The sequence below is a fragment of the Corythoichthys intestinalis genome, chromosome 6 (assembly GCF_030265065.1).
Source record: "Corythoichthys intestinalis isolate RoL2023-P3 chromosome 6, ASM3026506v1, whole genome shotgun sequence".
Lineage (NCBI taxonomy): Eukaryota > Metazoa > Chordata > Actinopteri > Syngnathiformes > Syngnathidae > Corythoichthys > Corythoichthys intestinalis.
The window spans coordinates 24802298-24816687 of record NC_080400.1 but is presented as its reverse complement, the minus strand read 5'-3'; the positions used below and the strand labels follow the sequence as shown (position 1 = coordinate 24816687).

The 14390-nt window shown below is 38.8% G+C and overlaps 1 protein-coding gene across 2 annotated transcripts in view; it reads left to right on the top strand.

The window, feature by feature from the left end:
• Positions 1 to 14390, top strand: part of capn12 (calpain 12) — a 271950-nt gene that overhangs the window by 9352 nt on the left and 248208 nt on the right. The window lies entirely within an intron of this gene.

The window sequence follows — 14390 nt, the reverse complement described above, 5'->3', positions numbered from 1 at the left end:
AGACAAATTCCAGTTTTGTAATCTTGAGTGGAACATTGCGCGATATATTAATGCCACTGCAAAATTCAATTTACTGATTAAAATGGGAACTGACAAAAATTGTTCATAAGCAAATATTGGCATTTGCCAAGTGTAAATTATTATACTGGGAGAATTGTAACTCTAACTTTGGATTGATTGCGGAACGTAAACTGTTTTTGATACAGTAATAGTAACGGTAACAGTAATAGCATGGGGTTTTAGAAATGGGTTATTCGTTATTCTTGAATTTACGATACATGATTACCATTCTCCCAAGATAAGCTTAATCCTTGATTTTAGACTTTGAATATATCACGTTTATCCTAAGTATCTTTATTTCACATTTTTATTGACATAACATTTGGTTTGTTTTGAAGATATGTTTTAATGTAGAGTTTATAAAAGCTAATTTGGTTTCCTGTTTTGAATAATGAGTCAATTGTTTAGATCGTGCTGATAAATTAGGTTAACTGAGAATTCTGCAGTAGCGCGAAAAAACAAATGATGTTATTTTTAGGATTGTGCAATCACTGCCGAGCCTGGCTGTTAGATTTTGACCTCAAGCCAATGTCAATGAATGATCAATTGAATTGGACACCTGAAGCCGAAGTACCTTTCAGGAAACTGTAAACAGACTTGGCAGGCTCCTCAGTCTTAGCACATCCAAACTACCAAAAGCGTTAACCATTTGTACATGTGAAGCCCATATTGATGGCCTTGATAACGTGTCAATCCAGAACAGGCTAGCAGATGAAGCAGCCAAGATAGCGGTTGTAATTCAACGCAATAAAGCTAAAATACACCTATTGGCTGAAACTGAACCGCAACAACTAATAGATAAAAAACTTAAAGGCTATAAAAACATAGCATCGCAAACAGAAAAACAAAAATGGGCGATGAAAGGTTTCTACCTAAATTATTGATCTTATGGGTAGCTGAATTGAGCCACATGATTGTCAAGTGTCTACAGGGGAGAGGACTGAGTTGGTTAATAATTGGTTAATAGACACTATGACAATTGTGGCCCAATGGCTGTAATTTAATTCATACTTGAAATTTTTTTTTAAATTCAATTCATACTTGAGATTTTTTTTTTAATTCATACTGGAAAAATTTTTTTCAACCAGTGTTTACTTTGCATAAACAAGGTTAAGAGAGATGAATAAGAGGGAGGTTCCTAGAACCATCTGAACTATTTAAAACATTGCACATGGATTACATTGAGTTAAATAGAGCATTGGGGAAAAGATATTGCCTGGTGATAATAGATGTATTTTCTAGATTGGTTAAGATTTTACGTAACGCACGTGAGGACGAAAAAACAGTTATTGCATGTACAGACCCCAGTCTGCCGGACTATTGGGAAGGACAAATTAGTAACAGACTGATGCAGAAGGAAAGACTTTGCCACCTTTTAGACTTCCAGATTTAACTCCAGGACCTGTTAAAGGTTCTGGCAGCATTCCAGCTCACATAACGAAACAGTTTGATCTAAGACAAGTTCGAGACAACAATGATCTGCCAGAATGTTCCGATCCACAGACTCTCAAGGTGCGGGTCGGAGACTTGGTGTTCCTGAAAGTGTTGCAGTGTGCCAGGTTGGACAGTGAACGCTGGGACGGTCCTTAAAGAGATGGTTGGCGTCAGCCCGACTGCAGTGAAAGTCTATGGATGCGCTGGAAGAATTCATTAATCCCAGTGCAAGCTTTTCCGGTTGCCAGAAGGACCTAGCGACGCCAGTCCACCAGGCCCTGATTCCTAATGTCCCGACCTCACCTAAAGTCATCAAGAGCGGTGGAAGTGTTTTCCGCCGGCGGAAGGGTTTTCCGCTCTGCTGGCAGGCTGTCCACTCCTGTGAAAGACCAGAGCCAAGCCTGTCTCTCCAGGGGACCAAGTCTTCATAAAAATCAAAAGAATTGGTCCAGCCCACGTTGGGAAGGCCCCAACAAGGTTCTCATCACCACACCCGCAGTGGTCAAGGATGAGTCTGACACGGACAGTGACAACAAGGACACTCTTGTCTAAAGCAGATCTACCGTGCACTCATCGAAGACACCTTGGCACTCTACATATGTCAGAAGAGTTCCTGAATTTACAAACATTTAACTGTCGCATTTATCTACCATATTAAAGTGTATGTTGTCCGTATTTTTTCCAGAGATGCCAGGCAATGAGGCTCTCGTCCCCGCAAGCGGGGAGGGAATAGGGGAATTTTGGCCTAGAAGGTTTTCGCCCTTATCTGGTTTCTCAACTCCAATGTTGTGGTGTACTGTTGACAATTGTTACTGCAAACCCGTCTTGAGAAAAGTAATGGTTAGATGTTAACGCCAAGTGCCAATTGAAGCACTTTGTTTTAAACCCACAACAGGGGGGAAATGTAAGATAAGCTTGTTTTTGGGTGCCAAATATACAGTATTATGCCAGTTTGCTCTTCCACAGCTATTATACGCGCACTCCCAAGCTATTATGAAGAATACAGTTTTAGCCATCGTCATGTGCTTACAGGTCATTGTTCACATTCTGCTGATTGATAGAAGCACACACATATATTGATTCATCACACAACGTCTCAGTACCTTTCCACCAAGCTACAGTACTATGAGTACAAATGTGTGTTTAAAACAATGTTATCTTGCCTGCTCAGGTAATTCAATCAGGAAGGTTTAATCGGGAAGTGTGACTGTTCAATCACTGACTAGAATAAGGAATTTGCCCGACCGAACCTGCCACGTTGGACAACAAGTGTTGTAACTGTATTTTGCTCATCAACAAGCCCTCAATAAAAGCTGCACTCCTCAGGATGAAAGTCAGAGAAGCTTGCTGGGAGCCACGAGCTCCCATCAACCTTTTTCTCCTGACAGAGTAAAACCTTATCTCTGTCTCCTTTCTGTTCCTCTCTCCGTCCTCCCTCAGGTCTTTTATTATTTTCTTAGTACAGTAGTAAGATTAGACCCAACACCAACTAATACATAGAGTGGGGCAAATAAGTATTTAGTCAACCACCAATTGTGCAAGTTCTCCTACTTGAAAAGATTGGAGAGGCCTGTAATTGTCAACATGGGTAAACCTCAAACATGAGAGACAAAATGTGAAAAAAAGAAAAGAAAATCACATTGTTTGATTTTTAAACAATTTATTTCCAAATTAGAGTGGAAAATATAAGTATTTGGTCACCTATTTGGTCATTATCGGTATGAAAGACACCTGTCCACAACCTCGGTCAGTCACACTCCAAACTCCACTATGGCCAAGACCAAAGAGCTGTCGAAGGACACCAGAGACAAAATTGTAGACCTGCACCAGTCTGGGAAGACTGAATCTGCAATAGGCAAAACGCTTGGTATAAAGAAATCAACTGTGGGAGCAATTTTTAGAAAATGGAAGACATACAAGACCACTGATAATCTCCCTCGATCTGGGGCTCCATGCAAGATCTCACCCCGTGGCGTCAAAATGATAACAAGAACGGTGAGCAAAAATCCCAGAACCACACGGTGGGACCTAGTGAATGACCTACAGACAGCTGGGACCACATTAACAAAGGCTACTATCAGTAACACAATGCGTGCCAGGGACTCAAATCCTGTACTGCCAGACGTGTCCCCCTGCTGAAGAAAGTACACATCCAGGCCAGTCTGCGGTTCGCTAAAGAGCATTTGGATGAGCCAGAAGAGGACTGGGAGAATGTGTTATGGTCAGATGAAACCATAATAGAACTTTTTGGTAGAAACACAGGTTCTCGTGTTTGGAGGAGAAAGAATACTGAATTGCATCGGAAGAATACCATACCCACTGTGAAGCATGGGGGTTGAAACATCCTGCTTTGGGGCTGTTTTTCTGCAAAGGGACCAGGACGACTGATCTGTGTAAAGGAAAGAATGAATGGGGCCATGTATCGAGAGATTTTGAGTGAAAATCTCTTTCTGTCAGCAAGGGCATTGAAGATGAGATGTGGCTGGGTCTTTCAGCATGACAATGATCCCAAACACACAGTCAGGGCAACAAAGAAGTGGCTTCGTAAGAAGCATTTCAAGGTCCTGGAGTGGCCTAGCCAGTCTCCAGATCTCAACCCCATAGAAAATCTGTGGAGGGAGTTGAAAGTCCGTGTTGCCCAACGACAGCCTCAAAACATCACTGCTCTAGAGGAGATCTGCATGGAGGAATGGGCATAAATACCAGCAACAGTGTGTGAAAAGCTTGTGAAGAGTTACAGAAAATGTTTGGCCTCCGTTAATGCCAACAAAGGGTACATAACAAAGTATTGAGATGAACTTTTGGTATTGACCAAATACTTATTTTCCACCATTATTTGCAAATAAATTCTTTAAAAATCAAACAATGTGATTTTCTGGGGTTTACCCATGTTGACAATTACAGGCCTCTCTAATATTTTCAAGTGGGAGAACTTGCACAATTAATGGTTGACTAAATACTTTTTTGCCCCACTGTATCCAAACAATGATGAATTCTGCGTTAAAAAGTCTCAGTACTTTGTCTTCCACTATAACTCGCAAAGCTGCACCTGGTGACCCTTCTTGACACACATTCACGTACACACACACCCAATGACACACATATACATTCATGTCAGTCATTTTTTTTTACATGCCCTGCCCAGAACGGAAGAAAAATGTCAGAAAACTGGATCTGAACTTGTGCCCGCGGCAAGCCAATCCCTCCCCCCTAGACGTACGCACACCCATGAAAACGGTCAACATACGCACACACAAGTAGGGGTCAGACGTTTTTCCCAGATAACGTGCGTGGTCAGGTCAGAAGGTGGTAGTTTGATCCTGTGACAGGAGAAACATTTTTTCATGTGTTGGTTGGCCCGCAGGCCTCATTTAAACTTTTAACGCTTTACGTTTCACATACGTTAGCTGTCATGTGCACAAAACACCTAACCTAACCTTGGCAAACCGCCACCGGAAGACTTAACAAATGCTACCAATTAAATAAAGGTGCAGTTTGTAAGCTAATTGTTGGTTTGCTGGGTATTTTGTGAAGGCAAATGTTTGTGCTGAAGAGCAAAATTAAACCTTCCAAGAAAAAAACCCCAAAAGCATTTTAATTGATTATATCATATCAAAAATGAGATTTATTTAACCACACAATAGTTTATAAATGACTTGTTTTAAATGTAGATCTAGATAATATAAAACAATTTGAGAAAAAAAAAGATCAATCAATGCAATAAACAGTGTAATTTTAGAAATAAGATATTAGGTTTTCATTTTCAAAACCATTATTTGAAAAAACTGCATTACTTACCGTGTAAATGTAACATCATCGCCACAAGTTGGAAGAAAAAAATGAATGAACTGAAATTCTACAAAAGATGAATACATTTTGTTTCTGTATTAAAAAAACAAATAAAATGCTTTTACAATTCTACAAGACAATAACTTTTTAATAATTCAAAACATTTTTTTAAAAAATTGATTCTATGTGGAACCTTTAGTAATATTATATTTTCAAAATTAATTTAAAAAAAAATAGAAATGAATGAAATGCAACTAAATTCAATTCATAAAATCTTTGATGGATAAATCTATAATAAACAACTGATAAAATGATAATTATGACTTTTTCACGATTTAACACGTTACAGTATTTCAATTTAGAAAACTTTTTTTAAACATATATATATATATATATATATATATGAAAACAAGTATTTGATACACATATATATATAGCGCAAAACACAGACAAGACTGAAAAAGCAATTTCTGCTTTTGCACCCCGCTTTATGATAAACTGCTGTATTTTAAGCCAAAATAACCATTGTTTGACAGAACAATATGTCTATATGCTGCCATCGCAGATTCATGGTGCATTAAGCCCCCAAACTATTTTTAATTTGTCCGTTTTACCCTTGAAACCCCCATTTACAGATGTTGTGCAACCACTTTTGTTTCAACCTAGCCATTAAAAGAAGGTAAGAAATCGTATTTATTATTTGAAATGTCTCATTTTTAGCTTAGAATTATTTCTCGATCTCTAATATTTAGTAAAAAAAACACTTTAAAAAATTATTCATTCGCATATTTTAAACTTTTAAATTACTTCACAATGAAAAAATTGTCGTCTGTAAAAAAGTCACGGATATCTACCTCATAACTATCGCTTAATTGTATTTTTTTTTCGTTACTGTCGCATTTTCCCCAATATTTTAGATGATAAATAATTGATCCAAACAAAGAAAAATTGAAAAGAAAACTTTAAAAGGGTAAATACTGTATATGAAAATGAAAATCTCAACCACTCCTTGATGTTTGCGATTTCTGCATCGCGGCCCTTGTTATATGACCATGTTTCACCCATAAAATCCCCCAAAAATCCGACTGCGGCCATTCACAGCTGTGTCTTGACACTCGGTGATACATGCTACACGGAGTGTTTGGATCGAAAATAAGTACACGATAATAGCTCGTTAAAATCATGGCATCTTTAATTTGGCTCTCGCGTGCTTTCACCTCCAGTTAGGGTTATGCTGTTTAAAATATTTTTTGTTTTTTTTAAATGCCCTCCTGTTCAAAACTTTTCTTCCCCCAGAAAATTGAGATTTTAAGCTTTCCAATGATGTATCACACCTGCATATAGGACAATTTTGAAATTTGGCTAAATTGGGGGTCTCAGAGCGGAACTTCACCATTATTTGCAAATAATGGTGAAGTTCCTGAGTGTTTTCAGCCATATATATATATATATATATATATATATACATGAGCTAAATTAATTAGCATTACAATGATGCAGCAAATATTAAAAGACCCTTGATGTTCCTTGAATCTTAATGGAGGCAGTGTGCTGACCCCCGAGCCATTCATGTTACGAGTTAACGGACAGCACGCTAGTATTTGCATCCCCCCATAGGGGATGCAGGTGAAGCTTCACTCAAACAGAAAAAACAGTTTTTAGACAGATTTGCACTTTACTAGCATAGGTTTTTGCATGCCACTCCCTCTGTGAGGCGTATTTGAAGTTGGTTACTTAGTTTTATTGAGTTTAATTGTTTTATGGCCATATGGAGCATTGTTATGTCTGTGAAAATACAAGGTGTGTCAGGAAAGTTCCAGAAATTATGTCACAAAAGATATCTGTATAGTCGTAATAGTGCACGGAAATACGCATATCATTTATATCGGGGATCCCCATCGGTTCGGTCCGTGGCGCATTTGCTACCGGGCCACAGAAAAATAATAAATAATTTATGAACAATCGCAAATTGGCCTGTGCATAGTCGAGATTTGTGTATGTCGCCCTGTCATGGTTGGCCACCATTACTGAGGTGTTTGCACACCTATAGCAATCCAGCGTCAGTCAATGTAAACAGTAATGTTAGCTGTTGTTGGCTGTAAGGTGTGAACGGCACACCTCAGCAATGGCGGACAGGGTACTTCTGGCTGTTTTGCGAGGATTACTCAATAGCTATAATAATACCAAAAAAAAAGAATCGGAAATCATCACAAATCCATTGGAGCTAGCATCTATTTTTGTAATATCTATATGCGCTTGTCCTCGATAATGACGTAGGCGCATCAGATTTGTCCACACGTTAGCGAACATGACTGAAAAACAGACATCTTCGGACATCTTTTCTACGGAGAAGAGGCCTCCTGCTGAGCCAGAAGACGGCCTACAACAAACTCTATTCTGCATAATATGTGGCTAAAAGCTAGTAAACAAGCCAACAAAAGCAAATGCACTGAGAACGTCATACCTTGTGGCAAACCGTATTGATAAAGCCAAGAAATCTTTCATGAACAGAGAACAACTCATTATGCCTGTGATAGGGATATTTGCCGTCAAGGTTTAGGAGAGGCAGCTGTTAAGAAAAGGTTGATTCAGCGTAGAGGTGGATAGTAACACGTTACATTTACTCCGTTACATTTACTTGTCTAACTTTTGAGAAAATTGTACTTCTTACTGTAGTTTTACAACGCAATACTTTTTACTTTTACTTGAGTAGATTTGTGAATAAGAAACACTACTCTTACTCCGCTACTTTGGGCTACGGTAGTCATTATATTTTTCCTCTTTAGTCTACATATTGACTTTATTTTTGCCAGAGTTGCCGATAGAGGCGGTCTCATTTTCACCAATGAGACGTCGCAACAAAAACATGCTCCATTATAACAATCAAAGGTAACAATGTTTTTTTTCTCCACTAGAGGGCGCTCATGCTCTTTGGACGGGTGATGTTTTTTTGTTGTTGTTTTTCCACAAGAAAATTACTTTTCATTACAATCAAGGTGGAAATATTAATCAAAACAATTCCACAAGTAGTTCTAATTACCGTATCCGCAAGGTAATGTGGTCCCAAAAAACTAATGGTTGACGTTATCGCAATAAGGCACAAGATAAAACGGTTACTATGGCTTTAGGATTAAAGGACGGGTGATGTTGAAGTGTTGTTCTGGTCTGAATTTGATTTTTGTGTCATTTTTTGGCCTAATATGTTCATGTTATAGGTTATAGTATAGTATAATAATAACAGTTCATATAGAGGACGTTGCATTGAGAAAAAAAAAAAAAAAAAAAAATCATTCTAAGCATTTACTCATAATGTTACTCATTACTTGAGTATTGTTTTCAATTAATACTATTTTACTTGTACCTTAATATTATCATTTGGAAGTAACGCTACTCTTACTTGAGAAAATTTTTTGGCTGCTCTACCCACTGCTCAATTAGCATAAGGTGAGTTACATTTTCCCTGCACTTTATGTTCATTTTTAGCCCCGTCGTGTTATTTAATTCATACATTTTCCATGCCGCTTATCCTCACGAGGGACGCGGAGGTTATGGAGCCTATCCCAACTAACTACGGCAGTAGGCGTGGTACACCCTGAATTGGTTGTCAGCCAGTCACGAGGTCACAATGAGACAAACAACCATTCACGCACACACTCATACTTAAAGAAAATTTGGAGTGTTCAATTAGCCTACCACGCATGTTTTGGGGATATGGGGGGAAACCGGAGTCCCTGGAGAACAAGCAAATTCCACACAGGAAGGCCGAAGCACGGGATTGAACCCTTGCTCTCAGAACTGTGAGGCGGACGTGCTAACCTCTCATCCTCCGTACCTTTGTGTCATTTCCTATTTACCGTAATTTTCTGATTAAAATAAGAGGGGGTCGTCTTATATTCGCGGTCCATTCACGACACTCGATGGCGACAGATATCATTGAAGCGATGTTCTGTCATGACAGATCTCAGCTACTCTCAAGTTTAACCAGTTTGCATTATTTTATTGCTATGTTTTTCCTTATTCGGAATTGTTTCAAGACTACAGTTACAGTTAGACTTCACTTTGATGGTTAATGCAGTTATTGCAATTTTGTTGTTTTATCACATTAGACTGGTTTATTTACATTTCAAAAACCATAAGCCATTCATTTACGAATGTGATTGCACTTTAGTTTACATATTAAAAATGTTCAGATATTAAGATTTGGATGAGGCAAAATAACATGCTTTTTCTCTCAAATATATCGTGATAATCATTTGTTTCGGATATGTTGTAATTATTTTCTGTATAAAAATTAATTTGGTGTTCTAAAAGTCTTTTTTTCAAACTTGAATCTTGAAAAAGAGGGGGTCGTTTTATAATCTATAATCAGGGCCGTCTTATATTCGGGCCAATATGGTATATAATTTTAGCAATATGACATGATCTGGGAAATTTTTTATTATTTTGTGAAAAAAGTTAACGGTGACCCAAACTTTCATGCAAGAATTTTTTTTTTTTTTTTAACCCTTAAAGAGCACTTGTGTAACGATTTGGGTGCCATAGACGGCTCCAAGTCCAATCTGTTTGGCAAATGAATGTTCGTTCATTCTGTCCTACAAGTCAAAACTAATTGGACATCTAACACCGTCAATGGCACTGAAGCATGAGCATTCACAGCCAGTCTTTCCGGTTTAAAGGAATTGGACTTCTAGCACCATCAATGACATGCAACGAGTTAGATACTATGGAGAAAAAAAACTTCAGTCTTGTGGCTGTACCTGGCGTGTATTTGTTTGGATCCATTTTAATGGTATTCATTTATTTTTCTTCAACATTGTATCAATTTATAAATGTATTTATAATTATAAAAAAGTATCTAAAGAAATAGAAGAATGACTAAAAATTCTAAAAAAAAATATGTTAATAATTGCTAATGTTTTTTTTTTTTTTTTTTTTTTTTAATGACCAAAAATAGTCACATGCCCTATAAAGGGTTAAAGGTCTTAAGAGTTGAAAAAAAAAAGTTTGTGGTTGATTTTTCCCAGTGTAGTAATTTACCATCTCATAATTTTGTAATTTTCATTAAATGTTTAATTTATGCCCCATATGTTTGTGTTGTGAGGTGATTTATCAGACCCCTGCTTTGCTGCAAAAAAAGATTTCCAGTAGCCATTCCATGTAATTGATTTAAGACGTCTTCGCACTTTAGAGTTGAGTATGGTGTGTTGAAAAACATAAATACATATATATTGGACGTCTATAGCTGTCAATGACCGCCAATGATTTACGTGACAGCAGTCCTGGGACTGGCCACACCTCAAAATGGAAATTCGTGCATGACATTCAACTCGTGTCATCGTGGCTAATTCTCTTCCCCTCCCTCCTCACCCGTCTGTCCACCGACCAGGCCGATACGGGCGTGAGTGATGCGGCATAAAACGGGCCGGGACAAAGCCTGTTAACCAGCGGGGAGATCGAGCGGGGCCCGAAGGCTCCTGGCATCGGGGTCGTGGGATCAGAGTGGGTCACAGAGGTGTGGGAGGGTCTGCTCAGCCCTCTGACCTTTGTCAGTGAAGGCTTCTTATAATCAGGGGCCTGAAAGAGCATACGGAGACAATGAAGAGGCTATGAATGGACTTCAATGGTGACCATTAGGCATATCCGTGTTGCTATTGTTCTTGTTTGTTTAGTCCTGGTCAGTCTCACGTTTGCAGTGTATTCAAGCGTGTGATGGAGAGGCAGCACCGCGGGACATTGAGCTATTGGAGATGGATACCCACCTCAACATTGTGAATAGTAGCCTTATCAAGGGGAGGAGGGCATGGACGTCCACTTCAAATTGGATGAAGAACAAAGTTCATGAGTGTTCGATAAAGCGAGGCCCTACTGATCTGTCCATAACGGCCTGCAATGACAAAACACAAAAACGAGTGGCGACGTCTGGCAACGAGATCCTGAGTTTTGTTCAGGATCAGTTTATTAAACACAACTCTGGGAACACCTGCACCTGTTATGCAACATAACTGCTGTATATTATTCAATCATGAAAAAATAAAGGTTTTAGAGTGCAACAAAGTCCAGACTTGCATCTGACTGAAAAGATGTGGCATTACTTTAAAAGGGTCAAAGGTCCCATAGTTGGCTGAATTAAAGCAATTCTGCAAGAAAGGGGGGGAAGGGTAGCCAATAATGCGATCGTTTTTGAGAAAGAAAATGTGACTTTTTTTTTTTTTTTTTTTTTAAAGAGTTGGAGGCTGAAGCTGGACAAATCATTTAGAATTGGAATTTATCTTTACTTTGGTTATCGTTGGCTGATATTTACATTTGCTTGATGTTCATAAACAAAAGTAGGAAATGATGCACAATAACTATAGATTTTAAAGGAAAATATTTTTTCAATCATATATAATTGAATATACATTTTTATGTATATTAAAAATCTTATTTAGTTTTTTTTTTTAATCATATTTGTTTCTCAACCATAAATTTATCATTAATTATGCTGTTATTGTGCACTGAATCATATTGTTTTTTTAAATTTTATTGTACAGATTTTGACTTGATTATAACCACAATCATCAACATATTAAGGAGGTAGAAGATCAGAATTGAGCATATGGCTTTTTTATCCATATAAATTATTTACATGCCTTGTCTCGTTTATTCCATCATTGACATGAACCGTCAGTCGGTGGCCTCACGACAAGTATGGCTGGAGTCTACCACCATCTAGTGTCAGGCACAGGAAACGGACTGCCAGTGTTTCCAATCTGAAAATACAAACGGATTCTGACGGGCCAAAGGGTGCCATGCCCGCCCACTCAGAGCTGTTAAACCACCAGGTGTAAAGGAAAGAAAAAACATCAACTCCCAACCGCATAAGTGACATTTATTACACATTTCAACCAGATTTTAGATTGTCCAACACAATGGTGTTGGTTTGGTCTCAACATTGGTTGGGATGATATAACAGCATAACCCATACACTTTTTGCTGGGGACTAGAAATTAATAAAACCAAACAGATTATTGAACGGGGATCAGAGCTACATTTCTCACAAATATATACGTAATTTATTGATGAGCTACTGACCATATGAATAAGATAAAAACGAAAATTGGAAAGAAGGGGGAAAACCTCAGTTCACTGCATTTCTCACAGTTTTATTAACGTTAACAGTAGAAAACACACAGTTTTCTCTCAGCACCTTCCTACTCGAGTTTTGCAGGTTAGCAAATTCACAGAGTTTAATGTTATGCTAACTCTGATGACTTTTGGTAGGAAAATTAGTGGTGTGATCCCCACCTCCACAACATTAATATGGCTGCTGCTGGCCCAAAAAAACTTCTAATACCCCTCCTCTCCGTAGGAGGCAGAGGATTCCTCATGTTTTTGACATTTTGCATTTTAATTGAGGCTATGAGTGCGTGTGTGTCGGGGTGTGTGTGTGTTGGAGTCAAGTCATCAGCCAATCAAACGTGCGTTTGAGGAAAAGAAATGGACCAGCACATTCAGCAAGTAAAAAGTGATAAATGTAAGTTTGAACATAATGAAAATAATTCACTTAACACTAATGGTAGGGTCAATTATATCCTGACAACAATTGGAAATACAGTAATAATAATCATCATCAAAATTATCCATATAACGGAAGTCATTATATAATGCAAATAAAGTTTCTTAAAAGTTGGTGAGGACAATTTGAGCATCCTGAAAAGTTGGTAGTATTGTTATGTCCCTGCCGTCCCTATGCAAACCTATGCCCTTGGTCAGACTTGTAATATACCTTGAAGATGCATATTTCAAATCTTGTGGCGCGGTGCTTAAACATTTGCATTGAAGTACATAATACCACTGAGCAATAATGGCCTGAAATATTCTATATCCTAAATTGGTGCACCAATACTAGTCCTCCTCAAAAAATTAGCATATTGTAATAAAGTTCATTATTTTCTGTAATGTACTGATAAACATTAGACTTTCATATATTTTAGATTCATTACACACAACTGAAGTAGTTCAAGCCTGGTATTGTTTTAATATTGATGATTTTGGCAAAAAAGTAAAAGGCCGGCGGGAGGCCCCGGGGTCGAACCAGGACACGCTGGAGAGACTATGTCGCTCGGCTGGCCTGGGAACGTCTTGGAATCCCGCCGGAGGAGCTGGCTGAAGTGGCTGGGGAGAGGGAAGTTTGGGCTTCCCTGCTGAAGCTGCTGCCCCCGCGACCCGACCCCGGAATAAGTGGAAGATAATGGATGGATGGATGGATTGGCAAAAAAGTCAAGAAAAAACAAAAATCCCTTTTTCAAAAAATTAGCATATTTCATCCGACCAATACAAAAAAGTGTTTTTTTAATACAAAAAAGTCAACTTTCAATTATTTCAGCTATGCACTCAATACTTGATCGGGAATCCTTTTGCAGAAATGACTGCTTCAGTGCGGTGTGGCATGGAGGCAATCAGTCTGTGGCACTGCTGAGGTGTTATGGAGGCCCATGATACTTCGATAGTGGCCTTTAGCTCATCCACAGTGTTGGGTCTGGTGTCTCTCAACTTCCTCTTCACAATATCCCACAGATTCTCTATAGGGTTCAGATCAGGAGAGTTGGCAGGCCAATTGAGCACAGTAATGCTATGGTCAGTAAACCATTTACCAGTGGTTTTGGCACTGTGAGCAGGTGCTGGGTCGTGCTGAAAAATGAAATCTTAATCTCCAAGCTTTTCGGCAGATGGAAGCATGAAGTGCTTCAAAATCTCCTGATAGCTAGCTGCATTGACCCGCCCTTGATAAAACACAGCAGACCAACACCAGCAGCTGGCATGGCACCCCAGACCATCACTGACTGTGGGTACTTGACACTGGAGTTCAGGCATTTTGGCATTTCCTTCTCCCCAGTCTTCCTCCAAACTCTGGCACCTTGATTTCCGAATGACATGCAAAATTTGCACCTGTAGTCCACTTCCAGCACACGCCTGTTCACGGTGGCTCTCGAATAGGCCCTTCTCCACAATCTTTCTCAGGGTGCGGTCACCTCTTCTGGTTGTGCAGCGGTTCCTGCCACACTTTTTCCTTCCCACTGAGGTGCCTTGATACAGCACTCTGGGAACAGCCTATTCACTCAGAAATT